We start from the raw sequence: 19850 nt of genomic DNA, 5'->3' as shown, positions 1-19850 counted from the left end.
CTTATTAAATTTAACAATACAATGTTAACAGACTTTCCATAGGTATAGAAAATATGCTCACACACACACACATCCATATGCACATATATATGGATGTATATGTGCATGGATGTGTATATATATGTATATATATTTTTAAAACTAAAACTGCCCTCTCAAGAAGAAGAATCCCGATTTTAAAAGACCCTTTGTTCTCTGAGTACCTGGATTGGGTCTGGTGTGCAAAATGAAGGGAAGGAAGAAGCCACATGCTTCATGATGTAACCCATTCTACGAGCCCCCAAAACCTCAGTAATGTCTAAGTCTCAAAAAATATTTGAGTCAGTGGTTACTTTTAGAAATTAGTAACCAAGTTCTGAATATGGGTGGATATGGGGAGAAGAAAACAGAAATATGTATATATATTCCAGATTAGATGTCTGTATTGATAGATAATTTATTGAACCCATATTGTGTGCTAGAACTTACATGTTAGCTCTTCATATAGTTAGTAAAGCTTCAAATGCTCTTAGTATTTTAATTGGCATTGTATTAGGATTGTGTAGAAATAATAGGTTAATTTTAGGAGAAACTGACATTTTTACACTCTGTCATCTTCAGATCCAAGAATAAGCTATATTGTACCATTTATTTTGTCTTTGTTTAGATCTCTCAGTAGAGTTGTTTAAATTTTCCTATTATAAGCTCTACCTATTTCTTGTTAATTTCATTTTTAGACCATTATACTACTGAAGCTATTGTATAGCTTGTTTATTCTGTTATATTTCCTAGATGTTTATTTTAGTATGTCGGATAAATATTGGGTTTTACCAACTGATTTTGGACCCAGCTATTTCACAGAGTTCTCATAATTTTTAACATTTTCAGTTAATTCTTTTAGGTTTTCCAAGTATGCAATCACACTGTAGATAAAACAATTCTGCTTCCTTCTACTAATACATAGAGCATGTGCTTCCTTCTCTTCGTAAATGTATTGGCTAGCCTTTCCAGAACAATGTTAAATAACCATGATGATGGCAGACCTCCTTGCTTTATTCCCAAATTTAGCTGGAATGCTTTTTGAGTTTCTTCATTAACCATGATGCAGGCTTTTAATTTAAGGTATATGTTTTATAACATCAAGTAATTACCTGTTATCCAAAATTAATAAGAATTTTATTTACTGTTTAATCAGAAGTAGATATTGAATTTTTAAAACATCTTTCTGGTGTTATTTTTGCTACCCTTTAACTTAATGTGATGAATTACATTAACAGATCTCCTAATAATGAATAATTCTTGTAACCCTACCTGCTTGTGATATATATTAATATCCTGCTGAATCCCATTTGGTAGTATCTTATGTAAGACTTTTACATAGATATTCATAATGAAGATTTCTCTGTAGCTTTTTACTCTTTCTTTGAAAATTTTTGATGTCAATGCTGTGTTAGTTTCTTACTTTTTTGGAAGGTTTCTTTCTCTATGCTCAAAAAAAAATTAAATACCACTAAATTTATCTTTTCCTTGAAGATTAAAAAAAGTTAGTGTGAAACCACCTGGCCTGGTATGTTTGGAGGTGTGGCTCCCTAAAAATGTCTCAAGTTTTTTTCATGACTATTGTTCTGTTTATTTAACTGTCTCTTCTTACAAAAAATACGGTAATTTATATTTTCCTAAAAAGTCATCCGTTTAATATAGTTGTTCAGATGTTGTATATTTATTCATTGTCCCTTCTTTCTTGGTTAGGCTATTCAGTGGCACATCTATTTAGTTTTCATAGAAAGCTTTTTAAGTTTGTTCATTTATCCATCAACTCTAGTATTCCATTGGAGTTTTTTAGTTTATTTTTCATTAATGTCTGCTTTTATCTTAATTGGTTTTGTTGATATTTTCCTCAGTTCCTAAGATGAATGTTTAGTTCCTTTATTTCCATTCTTTCTTGTTGGTACTCTTTCTTATTGTTTAATGAATTTTCTGAGAACAATTTTAATCATAGCCCTTAAGTTTTGATATGCAGTGTTTTGATTATCATTATTTTCGAGTCTTCAATATCAGTTTTATTTTCTTCTTTGACCTCAAAGTTGATTTAAAGATGGATTTTTTAATTACCTGGTGAAAGGATTTTTTCCTAATTTTGTGATTTTTTAAAAAAAATTTGATTGCATTTGTAATTTTTAAAGGTTTTCTTTGTGACCTAAGATAAGGTCAATTTTTGTAGATCATCTATGAGTACTTAATAGAAAATGAATTCTGTTGCCTGTGTAATAGTTCAATACATCTTCATTAGGAATTCCTTATTAATCACATCACTTGAATAACATGCATCTTTATTTCTTATCTGCTTCATCTGGTGAGAGTCTCCAGGCGTCATTTGCTATTGTCATTGTGCTTATGTTTATAAGCTTATGTTTATCCTCTTCCATTTTTTGAAGTCCGTGTGCCAAATATTTTGACGCCATGATATCTAATTCCAAATATTTATGAGACTTAGAGCTTTCTCACGTATTTTAGCCTTTTTCACTTTCATTTAGCACTTTTTGCCTTGATATGTCAATTTCCATTCTTTTACTTCTAACTTTCCTGAGCCATTTTCTTTTAGATACATTTCTTACACACTTAATATATACTAGTTGAGTTTTGGTTTTGTATTGAATACAAAATTATTATTTTACCAAGTGTGTTTGCTCTTTTATTCTATATTTTCTCTCTCTCTCTTTTTTTTTTTCCAGGGAAGATTGGCCCAGAGCTAACATTTGTGCAAATCTTCTTCTATTTTATATGGGATGCCCCCACAGAGTGGCTTGATGAGCGGTCTTAGGTCCATGCCTGGGATCCAGGCCTGCAAACCACAGGCTACTGAAGCAGAGTGTGCAAGCTTAACCACTATGCCACCGGGCCAGCCCCTACATTTTCTCTTTTTAACGCTTCCTTCGTTTTTTTGTTTGTTTTGTTTTGCTTGTCTTCCTCTTCATTTTGTAACTTTACATGCAGAGTTAATTACAATCCTCAGTTCATGGCTCACTCCCATTGTTGGGCCATACCAATTTTCTCTAGTTTCTTTTATTTATATCCTTGTATCTTCAGTTGCTATCTCCATTCTCCAGCTTCCAACCATTCTCATGTGTTTGGTGAGTTTCCTTCAGTAATAAGATTATTTTCTATAAGTCTAAATTTTTAATTTACATACAGTATTGTGCTATTTTTCACCTGGTGCTAATTTTTTGATCTATCCATGTTGTTGTGAGTTTATTTAGTGGATTGCTCCTAACTTCTGTCCATCTTTTCACCACACTTTCCTTATCCGATCCCCCAGTGATGGACATCTAGATAACTCCCAACTTGTCACTAGGGTAGATGCTGACAAACTTCTTCTTTCATGTCCTACCACAGAGCTGTCTGAGAACTTCTCTGGATATATAACCAGGAGTAGGATTGATGGAAGAAATAATGTCAGGTGGTCCCCAAAATTGCTACTTTTCCCGATGGTGCATGGATGTTCCCTAACCCAACATCCCAGGCAACCCTTGGCATTATTTAGTGTTCTGATTTTGACAACCAAAAGGGAATAGAGATCTCGTTGTTTTGTTTCCATTTTCCTAATTATCAGTAAGTGTAAGCATTTTTGCATGTGCTTGTTAGACTCTTGGGTTTCCTCTTTCATGAAATAACTTGTGTCTTTGCCCATTTTTTTGATAGAATTTTTATCTTTTTCTGGTTGATATACACGAGCTCCTGCTTTCTCTAAATAAGTCCCTTGCTTCTTTTAGACTTTGCAAACATGACTCCCATCCTTTCATCTGTCAATTTTGTCCATAGTGTCTTCTATTGGAGCAGAAATATTTTATTTTTGTGCATTCAAACTCATTGATTTTTCATATTTTATGTTTTTTGAGATTTGTTTAAGAAGCTCTTCCCAGCCCCAAAGTCACAATGATATCTTCCTATATTGTTTTCCCTTAATTTTATAGTCTTATTTTTTACATATTATATCTTTTAGAGTCTACCTTCACATTTGATATTAGATGTAGGTCCAATTTTTTTTCTCCGTAGAATAAGCCAGTTTTCCCAACACTATATACTAAAGAGGCCATGCATTCCCATTATTTTGTGGTGTAAATTTTAAGTTTCCATATATACAGAGGGTCTATTCAAGATATCTCTATTTTACTGCATTGGTTTGTTTGATTTAGACATACATTATACTGCTTTTATTGCTTTGGCCTTCTAATATATCTTAATATCTGATAATATAAGGCCCCTCATTGTTCTTTTTTATCAAAGTTAACCTGGCCTTTTATAGAGTTTTATCATTTTATAAAAATTTTATAATTTTAGAATAATCAAATTGCTCAAAATATCCAGATGAAATTTTTATTGAAATTTTATGGAATTTATGGATTAATTGTAAAGGTGCAGAGGTGATGAGTCCTCCCATATCCCCCATTCAACTCACCTGTTTGGCCTGTACAGAAGACAGATGTGTCTTGGAGAATGACGTTGCAACTGCTGCTCCAGATGTGGTTTTGTTTGATGGAGCAAATCAGCTTACTCTTAGTACCTGACATGGTAGTTTTTGATCTGACAGATGACTTTTTCCTGCTATTTCTGTTGGTGGAGACCACCAGAAGCATTTGCAATTCACTTTCACTGTCCTACCTAAGGTCTATAGCAACTCTCCAGCCCTCTATCGTATAACCACAGGAACTTTGGTCACCTTCTCCATTCCACAGGACATCATACTGGTCCACTATATCAATGGCATCACACTGATCAGACCTGTTAAACAGAAAGTAGCAACTGTAGACACCTTGGTAGAACACATGCATGCCAGAGGGTGGTAAATAAATCCAATCTCAGTGAAATTTCTGGGGGTCCAATGTTCTTGGGCAAGTCAAAATATATCTTCCAAGGTGAAGGACAGGTTTTAGAGTAAAGCAATGCCTTCCTTAGTAGAGACTGAACACTTGATCATGGCCCACCAAGTTACATGTGATCTGAACTGTCAATCATAACGTGGTATTATTTGACTCAGTAAACCAAATTTGGCATGCAGAGCGGCACTCCATTATCATTCCCTGTAATGCACAGAGGAGCAGAGGAAAGATGACGAATGGATCTAAGGGCAAACAAGCCAGGTCAGCACAACATGAAAAAGATTTCTCTTTTTTGTTGTTGTTTTGTTTTTGAGGAAGATTAGCCCTGAGCTAACACCTGCTGCCAATCCTCCTCTTTTTGCTGAGAAAGACTGGCCCTGAGCTAACATCCGTGCCCATCTTCCTCCACTTTATATGTGGGATGCCTACCACAGCATGGCTTGCCATGCAGTGCCATGTCTACACCCGGGATCAGAACCGGCAAACCCTGGGCTGCCGAAGCAGAACGTGTGCACTTAACCACTGTACCACCGGGCTGGCCCTAAGATTTCCCTTCTATAAATCAAAGAGAATATGATGGGTCTGTGAGAGATGATGGAATAAAGAATTTCTTCCAAATAGGATACAAATGAGAGGTACTAGAGAGTGTACATTCATCCCTCAATGACTCTATATATTTGCCTGTTTTTCCATATGAAAGAAGAGGAAGGTCAAGTCTAAGAAATCACCTACTTTTGAATGAAGAATGAACTTAGACAGGGAAAAGCATAAGTGTCCAAGGGAAGTGTGGCATGCCATGAAAAGTGGTCAGGCAAGTGGGTCCCTAGGCAGAGAAACAGTCAGGCAGGTGGGTCTTGTGGAAAACATCATCTTCAGACACATGCAGGGCTATGGACTGTTTCGCTATAGTCTGAAATTAGAGGGGTCTGAGAAAAGTGAACTGATTGATCTCAGGGCCACACATTCTGTCTCTGATGGAGATTCTGCAGCTCTGTGGTGCTTGGGTAAGGAGTAATTGATAGTAACTACTATGATTTCCCTGAAGAATGAAAGAAAGTGTTTTGATTTGGGTAAAAACTAAAGCTTTGACAACTCAACTGCAGGTTCCTGTGACAAGGTCCAATACCACCGCAGTACATCTCAGAACTTCAACACCTTCTAACTCAAGCCTTGAGTCAAAGCTCAAGGTAAGGTTAACTCTCTTCATTGGGCTGGCCTGGCAGAGGAGGTGACCTGTTTGTGGAGGGAGGGCAGAAGGCCCCGAAAAAGAGAGATTTCTTTAACTAGAGCTCTCCCAGACTGATGTCTCCTAAAGGGAGATTTGAGTAATGGTCTTTGTGACCCACAGTCTGTGTGTTCTGTGTTCTAGTGCTGAGGACACAACATGTTTCTCACCAGAAACCTGAGCCTCATTGTCATGGAAAGGTGTTTGAATCTTCTCTAGATCTTATCTCACCTCCTTTTCTGTTAGCCTGATACTAGTAGTCCATGGAGGAGAGTTCAGGGACCAGATTTTTCCAAATATGAGACCTAGTTTCACCCCAACTTCTGCAGAAATGACAGAGTTCTGGGGCAAGGCTGAAACAAGCCCCAAGAGCTTCACATTCTGGGAAGAGGAAAAAAAGACTCTGGGTGTAGTGATGTCAGGGAGAGAATATGAAGCTCACAGGCTATGGAAAGAGAGTCAATAATCCCAGATTCACGTAAAGAGTGTCAGAGGGACCAGTCTACCGGACTGGGGCTGGGAAGAGGGGGACAGATATTTGTTTCTTCTTTTCTGTTTTGATCTTATAAATGGGGCTCTGTTTGAAAGTGGCTAAGTCCTAGTCATTCCTCTATTTCCCATTGGTGCATAGAACTGGGGCAGTTATCATGATATTTCAGTAATCTCAAGATTTATAATTCCTCCACTTCCCTATATCTTTGTTCTTTCCAATTGATCAAACCACCAAGAATTTACTGTAATTATGGGGTGTCCATCAGCTGACCATAGAGGCTGTGAGGATGTGAGAAATTATCCCTTCTGATGCCAACCTGGAAAACAGCTAAGAGCCACAGTTCACAAACCTGGAACAAATAGCAGAGAGAAAGACTGTACAGACTGGAGCAGAGAGAAGACAATGTCATGGAGACACTTGAGGTGCTTGGTCTTGAGATAAGTGTAGAAACATGAAAAGAAAGAGGGATTTATGAGCTTCAGGGCTGTCCTTCAAAGGAGGGTTAATATCTTCCAGTACCCTCCCTCAGATCTACCCATTGAGACCCCATACGTGTGTCCAATGATGTCACTGTAGTCGCCCACCTTTACCTTCCTGGGGAAATCAGAGTTCTATATACGGAAGCCACATGTTCATAAGCAAGAAGGTAGGGATTCAGACCCCTCTACAGAAATATGTTCAAAATTGACTCCCATTTTGTGTAATGGATATGCAGCTCAGATCATCTGCCAGGAATGAAGGACATATTCCCCCAGTTGCTGGGATTTCTGCTGACAGATAGCCCTCAGTCATCAGCCTTCTTGGGAAAGTGCCTTGTCTACTTCATCCAAGATCACTCTCCTTTTCCACAGCAATATATCCAGTGGCTGGTCAACACTGGGGTGTAAAAGCAGGGCCCCTTCACCTCAACTCAGGACCATTTTGAGACACTACCCCAGCCTCAGACTGTCTGTGGGCTTGGCTGAGATCTTTGTGGAAATTGCTTCAAAGTCCAGCTTCAGGTTCTCCCTCCATACAAGCTTGCTCTCTTCCCTTTGACAATTTTTGATACAAAGACCACGCCCTATAATTTTCCTACATGATAATTTCCATGTCGAGTGCTTCTTTCCAGGAAACCCAATCTGTGACATCTTGTATTCACCCAGTGATCCCCATATCTAGAGTGACCACTGAGTCCCATCCCATTCCCCTCCCCAGAGCAGGGGTGAGAGATTGAGAGAAGCTTGTCCTGTCTGCTCAGTGTCTATGGTCTCAAGGGATGCCACATTCTCCTGTTGGAGAATGGGCAGAGAAAAGGTCTGGGAAGGAGCACTCAACATTTCCAGAGAGTGAACTGTTGATCCCTATTGTGAGAGACAATGATGCTGTGCAGCTGGGAACAGCAATGGACATATTTTTAGTAGGTGGGTAAGTATCACTATGAGAAGTACATTTATATTCATTCATCTCAACCAGCAATTTCCAAACTAAAGTCAATGTCCCCAGACAGGCCTTGAGAATATTTCAAGTAGGATCCAGAGATCAGTCTTACCGAAGACAATTAGCTACTTTATGTGGCAGAACCTGTGAAATATCTTGCTAGCTCCTTGGCACTGCTGCCATTATTAGTGGTGGTGGTAATAAAGGTATTGAAGAGCACTGGGAAGATCGTCCTGTGGAAGTTATGGAAATCTAGGCCTCAGGATGGTGGTACAGAAGAATGTTGTCCAAAATTCCTCTTAACAGCTCTAGAGGTGATGCCTCTGAATGTAAGATCAGGACTGTGGGGATGTTGGATATTAGGAATTGGTTGTTTACCTACTTACGCCCTCCTCGGTAGATGGAGAGATAGTAGGGGATATTTGTGGAAGCAGCAGGGACCTTCTCAGACAGCCCTTTTGTCTGTCATTTCCAGGGTCTCACTCTGTCATAACACTCAGGGCTCCCAGGGTCCAGACTGACATGGGGATCACGATGGAGCTTCACTGCAAAGATTAAAGAGACTCTCCTACATTCTTGTGTCAGTTTTATCATGAGAATGTCACCCTGGGGAACATCTCAGTACCATCAACTTCTCTCTGACCACAGAGCCTTCTGGGAACTTCTCCTGTGAGGCCGATAATGGACCCTGGGCACTGAGGCACACTGAGGCACTGACACTGTTTGTCACTGATTGTATATTCCTGGGCAGTGGGCTACAAGCCACTAGTCTGACACCTAATTTCTACCCTCATGGCTCAGAACTATTTCTGATTCCAGAGCCTGTGACAGTACCTCTGAGCTACCTGGGTGTGGGATATCCAAGAACAGGATTTCTCAGCATAATGGTTCTACTCTGTGCTCTCAAAAAGCTTTGACAGCTACGCTTCCTGTGTCATTGGGTCTCAACTAAAGGAACAGAACCACCAGGCAATATATATAATAAGGAGTTTTATTGAAGACATTTCTCATTACACAGTTGTGGGAACTGGATAAACAGTCTACGGTACTGTTAAAGACTGTCTGGTTAGACAGCCTTCTGTGTCTGGTGCAGCAGGCTGAAGTCTGAAGAGCAGGCAGCTGGGAGAAGCAAGGAGAATCTGGCAACTGCAAGAATGAGTAGAACCTATGAGGATGAGCTGGGACCTGCATTAGCCTCTCAGCACCTCCAGCCAACCACTTCGATAATGAGGCTTCCCTGCAGGAGAAGGTTCCACCCTTCGTCGCTAAGCTAAACATGAGGAGACCCAGGAATCAGAGAAGCTGAAGGAGAAGATCCAGCAGGAGCTGGAGTTGCTGCAGGCTGCTGCCCCACACCGGCAAAGTGAACCAGCAAATAAGCTACAGAGAGAATCGGAACAGGGGCTCAGGTATTGCTACGACCCTCTGAGCAAAAAGAGAAGAGAGCTGCTACTTTACTTCCACCTTCCAAATCTTGTGCAAATATCTCTTGGGGCCCCGCACTTACCTAGAACTACGCAGGGGAGGGGATTCTGGGAAATGTAGTTCCCGCTTACCTAAATTGACATAATCCAAGTCTACCACGCTTCCCATCCTACCGCACTCCTCCTAAACTGGGAGGAAGCATGATATGATGGCAATATCGTGAACTTTTTTAGTCAGACAGACCTGGGTTCAAAATCTCACTGTACCAGATATGTGTCTTTGGGGAAGTTATCCAATCTTGTGGAGTCTTTCACCTTCCTCTTCTATAATATGAGCATGTTGACTTCTATTTTGTTAAATGAGAATTAGGCTTGAAGGTGACGGTGTAAAGTGCCCTTACTAAGCATTGGTTCTCTTTCTTTTCCACAAATTATTGACTCTCCTAGAAGCTACTAGAGTCAGAATAAAATAATATCTTTATTGCTCAATCCACACCTGTCACCCTTACCTTCTGACCACTTCTCAGGGCTTCACCGCATTCTGGGGGACAAGAGAAGGAGCATGTCCTGTATCACACGAAAGTCCTACCCAAGCCCGGGACCTGCCAAATGCAGTCCTCAAGCCAACCCAAAACACCCTTCTAAGTCTGTGTTTCACAGTCTCCCGTGCCTGTGGATTTCCCGGCATGGCTGGGCCTCTGCTGCCTGAGGGAGTTTCACACATGCAGTCTGTTTCCCCCAGCTTTTGGTGGATGTGCATTCTTGAGGTTGTTGGCTCTCAACCTTGGCTGCGCATTGGAATCACTGAGGAACTTTAAAAAGTACTGATGTCTGAGTAACATTCTAAATTCTCCAGGAGTCTGGGGTGATGCCTGGGAATCAAGGTTTTTTAAATTCAAATTAGTCCCCAGGTGGTTCTAATGTTCAGAAAAACTGAAAACTACTGCTTTAAATCTTTCAGGGCCCCATATTGATTGCTGACCCCAAGAGGGATTGTGGCCTCATTCATTATGATCAACCTCTCTGCTTCTGATAGATAATCTGATTTTCTTTGAATCCAGGAGAAAGAGTGATGAGTAAATCATATTTGGTCTTGTATTACTTTGCTAGGACTGCCATAACAAAGTATCATAGACTGAGTGGTTTAAAGAATAGAAATCTATTTTCTCACAATTCTGAAGGCGGAAAATCCAAGATCAAGGTGTTGCCAGGGTTGATTTCTTCTGAGACCTCTCTCCTTGCCTTGTAGATGGCCATCTTCTCCCTCTGTCTTCAGATGGTCTTCCCTCCGTACAGGTTTGTGTCCAAATTTCCTCTTCCTATAAGGACATCAGTCATATTGGATTAGGGCCCACCCTAACAATCTCACTTTAACTTAATCACCTCTTTAAAAACCTTATCTCTAAATAGTCACATTCTGAGGTACTGGGGGTTAGGACTTCAACACACAGATTTTTGAAGCATACGATGCAGCTCATGACGTTTCCTCTGTTATCTGTTCTTTGTTGGTTTAAAGCTTTCTCATGACCACCTAATGTCTAACCACAATGGCTGATATGAGTCCCCATTCTTTCCTTCTCTGCAGTGATTGACTTAGTTTTCAACCTCCTCTTTCTGGTAAATCTCTCCCAAGATCCCACAACACTCTCAGGGCTCCATCTTTCTCTGACCCCACATTTGCTCTCTCCTTTGTGGACTACTTTGTTCTTCTGCATTGATCCTTTCTCAGGACCTTATTCTTCCCTCTGGCCTTTCTACTCTTAAGAATGCCATGACTGTCAGAGCTTTAACTATGGCTTTTATGCAAATAATTCATAAATCTGTATTTCTTAACTTCTCTCCTGAGCTCTAGTTTCAAAGGATTGTTCCACTACCAGAAATTTCTGTTTAGGCCTTCCACCGTCACCTCAACTCAACCCATCTAAAATCAAAAATCTCTTCTTCCACAGAACTAGCTCCCGCTCTCTTGTCCTATTTCTGTCTCAGATTTCAACATTCTCTCATCTGCCCCAGCTGCCATCTCTGAGTCATTTCTGTCTTTCCTATTTCCTTGCCTTCAATCAATAAGGACAACATTTATCACTGCCTCCTTACTTTAGACTCTTTAGACTCTTGTGAACTTTCCTTCATCACATTTCTCCCCTCTTTCCTATATCATTGTCACTCCTAGAAGAGTGTTACATCAGCACAGAAGCTGAGGCTCTCTCTTAGGAGATCAGTGAGTCTGCCAGTGGTCTCTGATAGCTCAAATCTGTGAGCTTTGAGCCCCACTGACTCACAGGACACAGTCCCTATGCGTCACAGTGCCACGAACCTCCACTCTTGACACACAACTGAACATGAACACTTCCACGCTGTATGAGAAAGGGCACTCATGTATGTTGAGGTGAGAGTTGATTGAAACTCTGTCTTCCAAGTGATCAGATATCTAACCCACACCCCTCAATCTTCTTGAGAATTTGCACTCTCACAGAGTAGGTTTCAGTGAGCAGGCAAGAAAAATAATTCTCAAAATATCTCTCTCTCTCCCTTTCCTCACACTGGATGGTAAAAACAAGCAACCAGATACTAAGTAGAGGAGATTTGTCCTGAAAGGGCACCTCGTTTCTCAGTTTTACAAAGGTCACATTAGGTTAAGCTGCCTTTTATATTAGGTTGACCATAAATACCTACCAGTGGCTGCTGCTCTTAGATATGGGAGCTGCCCTGAAAGGATCTGGCCCCTCCCTGTGCAAAAGGAGGAAATATGTCTTCTTCAACAGATTCTTGTTTCTCATAACTTTGCAAGGAGTCCCCACCTGAATAGATACCCAAAAGGAGAACAATGTTTTCACTGCTAAAATTCTGCTAGAATGTTCAGAACTGACTTGTCAACTGCAATCCCTTTGGAGGTGTTGTTATTAAAGTTCTATTATATAACATGCGCGACCTTAGGTATAAAGGGAGAAAGATGAGTCAGACATGGTTTTTCACTTTGAGGGAATTTCACAATCCAGTGTGAGACACGTATGTGGAAAGACTCCTCTTTAAATCCAGTGTTCTGACAGAAGTATAATCTATCATTATAGACGGTAAATTTTATTTTGAGGTTCTTTAAAATTGCTAATAGCTCCCTGACAGGCTTATTGTGTGCTCACACTGAGATAAGCAACTTTACCAGCATTATCACATTTAACCCTCAGAACAACCTTCTAAGAAAGCTTACGTCCTCTCCACTTATAAATTAAGAGATAGGTAACCTGCTCAGTCTTCTCTTTTTTGAGGAAGATCAGCCCTGAGCTAACATCTGCTGCCAATCCTCCTCTTTTTGCTGAGAAAGACTGGCCCTGAGCTAACATCCCATCTTCCTCTACTTTATATGTGGGATGCCTACCACAGCATGGCTCGCCAAAGGGTGCCATGTCTGCACCTGGGATCCAAACCAGGGAATCCTGGGCCGCAGAAGCAGAACATGCAAACTTAACTGCTGCGCCACCAGGTCGGCCCCTCAAAGTCTTCTGATGAGAGATGGTGGGCTAGGGTTCACATTAAGGTCTGTCTCCCCACTGGTAACCACCGCTCTCTATGGCCTCCTCAAAAGGTACATTCAAATTGGGCAGGATACGTAAAAGTTCAGTAGATGGTAAATAAGGAACAGGCCAGGAACACTTTGAATTGTCAGGAGAAAAAGCCACAGAAATATGAAAACTCACAATGAATTGTGTGTCCCCTCCAAATCCATATATTGAGGTCCTAACTCTCAATGTATTTGGAGATGGGATCTTTAAGGAGGCAATAAAGGTTAAATGAGATCATAAGGGTGGAGCGTTAATCCAGTAGGACTATTGTCCTTATAAGAAGAGGAACAGGCACCGGGAGTGTGCTCACCCACAGGAAAGGCCATGTGAGGACACGTGAATAGGTGGCCATCTACAAGCCAGGAAGACAGGCCTCACCAGAAACCAACTCTGCTGGCACTCTGATCTTGAACTTCCAGCTTTCAGATCTGTGCAAAAATAATTTCTGTGTTTAAGTGACCCAGTCTGTGGTATTCTGTTACAGCAGCCCAAGCTCGCTAACATAGAGATCAATGCGTAAGTGATACAGAGACATTGGAATAGCAAGTTGGAACTTGACTATAAAGGGCATGAATGCTCCCGTAAGGAGCTGTTTATTTTGTTGGTAACAGGAAGCCACTGAAGGGTGATGAGAAGATAAGAAACACTATTCATCCTGTTTTATGAAGACCTGATTGGTGGGTGTATGGAGGAGTGTCCGAATGGTAGACAGACTTATGAGGAGTTTGGAACATGGAAAACACACTTCTCACACCCCACACCTATTCCAAGCCCAGGCCAACACTGCAGAGTCCATAAGTCCTGAACACAGTCATTGTACCTTAACCCACATTTCCCCATGGGAGGAAGACACCAGCACAGTGCATATTTGGAAGACCCCCTGATTTGCTAGGTGGTCAGGCATCTAACTCCAACTTTGGTCCAGCTTTGGGATGGGTCAGCAAAAGGAGAGCACCATAATCCCCTTTTCATAACTAAGAGGCAGGAACCCCTGCAGATTTTACTTGTGCATTGTGGTTTTAATCAAAGCAATTGACCTATCAGGTGTATGAGACATCTTGGGGAGAATTGACCCCGCTGAGAAGTTCATATACATCTTTCATGACTGAAAGGGAGATACCAGGCAGCTTTTCTGTAACTGCCAGCATCCAAAAGGGGCATCATCCTACCCCACTTTTGTTCACACAAATGTCACAGCAGAGCTCTGTACAACTTCATGAGGATGATTCAGAGAGCAGTACAATTTTCAAGTCAGACAAGGGTCAGGTCAACCAGAAACTCTAAAAACAGCAGCCAGAGTTCCCATTGCCCATTCAAGGCTTTCCATGTGCAGCTGATTGTTCAGCTGTCGTTCAGAAACAGACTGAAAGTGTCACTTTTGGCTGGACTCTGAAAGCCAGGACCCAGAGGTCCTCCATTATGGTGCTGTCCTCCTCCAGCACATCACTATTGAGGGTTCCTATGGCCACAAGACCTAGCAACGCACATCTGATCGACTGAAGTTACAGGAAAAGATTATAGCCCATGCAAGTAACAACCATTTTGATAAAGAAATAACAAAGAGATTCCAAACATGCTAGCAGATCCAAAGGGAAGACATTTTCATGGAATCTGAATATTGAAGCTGGCAGGAATCTCAGAGATCAGCTTCATCAAGGATCCCCACCTCTGTGGGTAGAAAGATAATGCTCATCTTAAAGCATCATGAGAGATCACAGGGGCTGCTGAAATGTGCAAAGAGGAGAGAAAAAGATGTATGGGGGGGTGGGCTTCTGAAGTCAGTGGCGCCTCCCCAAGATGGACCTTTTGAGTTGCCAGGTGGATCTGAGGGTGTTAATATCATGGTGGCTACCAGCCCACAATACCGCCTTCAAGGACCCTCGATCAAGTCTGACCTCTTCCCTTCCTAGATGAACAGAACTGAGGACCAGAGAGATGAAGCAACTCTCTCAAGCTTGATGAGCAGAGTCAGCACTAGCTCCAGTAACATCTCACACTTCTTTCTAGCATTTAGATTACTTTCAACTGTTTAATTATGTATACATTTTTTGCCATGTAGATTTTAAGTTCCGTACGGGTACTATTACATCTATCTTCACCACACCATCCCCAGCACCTGACAGAGTCCCTGGAACATAGCAGAATGCTCAATGAACATTTGTTGACATTCTCGCTGGAGTGTGAACTTCATGAAGACAAGAATAACAGCCAACAAGTAATGAGAGCTTGTGTGTGCCAGGCAGCGTTCAAAGCACTTTATTTGTGTTAGTTTATTTAACCCTCAGAATAACTCTGAGCCGGTGCTCTTATCATCTTTTCCATCTGAGAGAGGAAGACAACACACCCCACAGAGATTAAGTAAACTGCCCAGGATCACACAGGAAGTGGCAGACCTGAGTCTCTAACCCAAGCAATGTATTTCAGATCTCACTCTCTTATTTCACTACAAAATACTGCCTCTCCATTCAAGTCTTCTGTATCCCCAGCCCTAGAAAAGTGCCAAAATGTAGACAGCACTCAATACATATTTTTAGAATAAATGCCGCACCAACAGACAAGAACCCAAGTCTAAGATTCTTCCAGCATCAAGTAGTCTCGCTGATTGCACCACACAGGTGGCCATTGTCCCAGCTCTGAATAAAGCACTCTGGATCCCCTCTGGCTGAAAGGAAGGGCTAATTTTGTTCTTTCTTATTCTGGCTGAGCATCTGTCCTCATCTGCCCGTTCTTTCAAAGCCTAAAAAGTTTGTTAGGAAAGAGTGCCCTCTGGTGACAAGGACAAGCTCTTATTTTGTCACTCCCTTCAGCATTGCAGTGTGATCTGTGAGAAAGATTCACCCCTGAGTCGTTTGGACATTCCCCCTCTTGCTGGGACATCCAGATTAAATTTAAGACCAAGCCAGAGGGAGAACTGAGTCACTAGGTGACCAGAGCCCTGTAGCCCTGTGTCCGGTTGCCTGTCAGCTCCCTCAGCTGAGGTGCCCTTTGGCCATCCTCCACCCCTCCCTGTCCTCCCCACCACAGGGTCCATGTAGAAAGGTCCCACACCAATTACATCACCCTGTTATCCATACAGGACCCTTGGTTTTCCTGACTGCTGATTTTTCTGAGATCCTCTCTCTGAATCCTCTCTCCTTCCCAGCTTCTCACCATTCTCACTTATGTCTCAGTAAGTATCATGTTTTTCTTGCTGTCACAGGGGCCCACCCAGCCTGGGATAGCTCCCAAGGACCACCTATTCCATTCTTCCTGCTCCAGTGGGGCTGGAGCCATTGTGTGACAATGATAATGGTTTCCTTTGGGTTAAACTTCCAGAACTGGACCCAAGGAGAAAGGAGAGATGTGGGGAAAGCATCATGAGGAGAGAACTGGAGGGTTCTCCTCACTGCTTCACCCACTGTTGAGGTTCCAAGGACAAGAATAGTGATAAGTTATATGGTGACATTCATTCGAGTTGATGTCTCTCTCTCTCTTTTTATTTGGTGAGGAAAATTGGCCCTGAGCTAACATCTGTTGTCAATCTTCCTCTATTTTGTATGTGGGACAGTGCCACAGCATGGCTTGATGAGTAGTGCATAGGTCCACAACTGGGATCCGAACTCACGAACCCTGGGCCGCTGAAGTGGAGCATGCGAACTTAACCACTACACCACTGGGCCAGCCCCTGATTTTCCTTTCAGAAATGCTGTGAAAAAAGAATCAAGGGGGCAGTGGTAAAAAAGAGAGATAGATTGACAAATATAGACAAACCAGAGACTTAGGCATTAATGATCCCAAGAAGGAGACACTAATGAAAGTTCCCAGTCATCCAGAAATCGTGGCACCAGTGCTAGATTTCAGGATGCTCAAAACCATGGCCTTGGATGTGTCTCTGATTCCTGTACAAAAAGATTTGGAGAAAGGGTCCAATGAGAGAGTCTGCCAGCCAGGCTGAGGAAGATGTGAGATGAGGATATGTTGCAGCCAGGGGAAAGTGCCTTCACTATTTATACTCCATTGTGTAAAGCAATAGAAAATTTAATTACCTGGAATTCTGGAAGGTGCTGTTGGTTGCGAGAAAAATTGCAATAGTGTATGTGAGCAGGACGAACTATACCTCTCAGGGTATAGGGTGCAGCAATAAAGTGTCACAGGACTGAAGGGGAGGGTGTGTGTGTGTGGTGTGTGTGTGTGAGATCAACAAGAGAGAAACCTATAGTAGGGAGATACCCAGAAGGGCAGAGAAGTACACAGGAGAGGCCAGTGGACTCAGGGAGAAGGAGAGTCTGTGGAAAAGAGAGAGAAGGAGAGGAGAGAGTTTGTTCTGGACTCATGAAGGAGAGAGACTGAAGCTAAGAGGGGTGTCTAAAGAGGATGCCATATAAGGACATATGCCTCCTAGTTAAACGTTTGAAATGCTTTCAATTGTACTTTTCCACCAGATTGCTATTTTTTTAATGTGACTTTGTCTAGAAATTGGCTCAAAAAGCAATATTCTCGTCACATTTTGTGTGGCTACCTCCTCCCTTGTGCCCTAAGGATATACACTCTGGACCAAGGGCCCTTCGTGGAGCCCCATGACAGTGCCAGATGTGCTAACTTGTGAAGACCTAACTCTGTAACCGACTTACAGGGTACAATTAAGTCAATCTGACTGAGTTGTAGTTTTGTGTACAACTGTTTCTGGGCTGCCTGCCATTATACAAGCATGGTTAACATGCTTCAGGGTAAACATTTATTGAGCACCTGCTGAATGCCAGGCACTGGGTGCTCAATGCCACGTATCTCATTTGGGCCTCAGATCAATGGACCATGGCCTGGAATTGGAGCCCACTAAGTGCCACTCTAGCAGAATTCCTGCTAAATAAGAAAGTCAACAGAGTCTACGTCATTCAAGGGTCCTTTCCAACAACCCATGTCTCCTGATTCCAGCCTTTCTCTCTGCCTTTAGCTACAAAAGACGTTTCTGAAAAAGTGTTCTAAGGGAAGGGACCTGGTTTTATGACGTTTTGCTTACTTAAAACCAATGCATTAGTGCATGAGAATATAAGATAGATGGATTTTCATGTAACATTGTCTGCAGTAGAGAAGAACTAGAAGCAATTAAATGTCCACCATTAGGAGACTGATTAAATATGTCAGCATACATCAATACAATTAAATGTTAAACAGTTTCTAAGGATTTGTGCTGGTTGGGAGGAAGAGGTTTACCCATTGCTAAAGAACACAGGCACATTCCAGTTCCCCAAGCTTTCTTAAGACACTCAATAACAATAAGGAAAGGCAAAAGCTTAAAAAGGAAGAAGAGGAAGAAGCTTTCTTGTTCTACTAGGTAGTTCTAAAAGTCCTGCTTTATGAAATTAGTTACACACATAAGAGAAGAAGAAAGAAAAATGTGTGAGGAAAAATAAAATACATTTAAAATAAAAAAAAGTGGATCTATGTATAATGACAAAGAAATAGGCCCAAGATATAGTATCTTGCTTAGCAAGGAATGCCAATGGCAGAACAGTATGTGTAAAATAATCCCATTTGCCTAATAAAGTTATATATATGAACTGTCTTTAAATTTCAGCTCAGCCTCCAAAGTTGAAAACAATAGATAATAAAGACCCCTACATTCTAAAGGGAAGTGCCAAACATAACTTGCTGAACTTATGGAAAGATGGCAAAAGCTGTCCTGCAGCCCTCATCCGGTTGCCAACCCCCACCCTTTGGAGAAGAGCAGGAATTTAAAGCGAGGTTTAGGTTACTCATATAGGGTCCTCATACAGGAATAGGGTCCTCATACAGGAATAGGGTCCTGTGATGCTTTTCTTTCCCCCTAAAACAAGGCAAGAGATGAAAGTCCAAGAAAATAATTCACAAAGATTGGGAGTTCCTACAGGAAAGGGAGACTGGCTACTCACTCCCTGGCTGAACATTTGCTGACCTGTAGCAACTCATAGGTGCCCCACAGCATAACATGGTGAGAATTCTGGGCAAGCGATGGCTGCCTATTTACCACTGGCTGGAGCTGGACATGATGGAGGGCAAGGAGAGAGGGGTCAGTGGTTGGACAAACTCCACCTCTGCCATTCAGTGGGGCAAGGATGTCTCCTGTAAGTTTCCTGTGAGCCCAGTGGATGCTATGGAAAGTAGCCATACTAGAACCATTGTGATGTGATCCCACTCAACAAGGTTGCCTGCTGGGGTGAGGGGACTCCACCAGAAAGAGGCTGTGGAATTTACCTGTAGGGGGAGGACTTGAGTGAGGGTTACAGGAGGTCAATCAGCAGAAACTAGGCAGTAAGGAGGTCCCCTATGACGGCTCTCCCAAGAACTTGCTGCCATGCTAGAGGATATGTAGGTTAACCACATCAGCCAAGAGAGCGCTATAAAGAGCAGCCACTAAATAAAAAGAACTTTATCCATCTTCCTCTGCCCCTAGGGGAGGAGATAGGAGAATAATGACCCCTTCCCACTGCAGGTTTCTGAGCCACAGGTCAAGCCTATGATTGGGGGATGAGAGAAGCTGTGAACTGGATGTGACATTTAAGTTTTAAATTGAACTGGATGAGACTATTTTTTCAACGACTGGAAATGACCAGAAAGCTTTTGTGTCTGCTCAAGCCAGTCTTCAGGGGCAAGTCAGAGATGCTGTATAACATGATGAATGGCAGCAGCAGAGGTAGGAGAAAAATAGAGTCACTTCTTGTTTCAAGTCCAGTCCATTCAATAAACCTGGATATATATGTATATAATATATATGTTATATATATAATACTTCTTCTATATCCACAAAAGAGATCTAGAGAGACACAAAAGAATATAAAAGTGGATATCTCTGCAACTGGAAGGGATAAATGGAGCAAGACTGACTTTTCAGTTTTTGCTTGTCTTATGTTGCTCAAATGT

General features: G+C 41.7%; 1 long non-coding RNA gene across 1 annotated transcript; it reads right to left on the bottom strand.

Annotated features, from left to right (window-relative positions):
- Nucleotides 1–8970: 8970 nt before the first annotated feature.
- Nucleotides 8971–19067, bottom strand: LOC111773391 (uncharacterized). Its single transcript, XR_002807762.2, has 3 exons — nt 18886–19067; nt 10589–10736; nt 8971–9139 (listed from the first exon to the last, which is right to left on the bottom strand). It is a non-coding gene; the product is annotated as an uncharacterized lncRNA (long non-coding RNA).
- Between the last annotated feature and the right edge of the window lie 783 nt (nt 19068–19850).

This window comes from Equus caballus, chromosome 5 (assembly GCF_041296265.1).
Source record: "Equus caballus isolate H_3958 breed thoroughbred chromosome 5, TB-T2T, whole genome shotgun sequence".
NCBI classification, from domain to species: Eukaryota; Metazoa; Chordata; class Mammalia; order Perissodactyla; family Equidae; genus Equus; species Equus caballus.
This window is presented reverse-complemented; position numbering and strand designations above follow the sequence as displayed.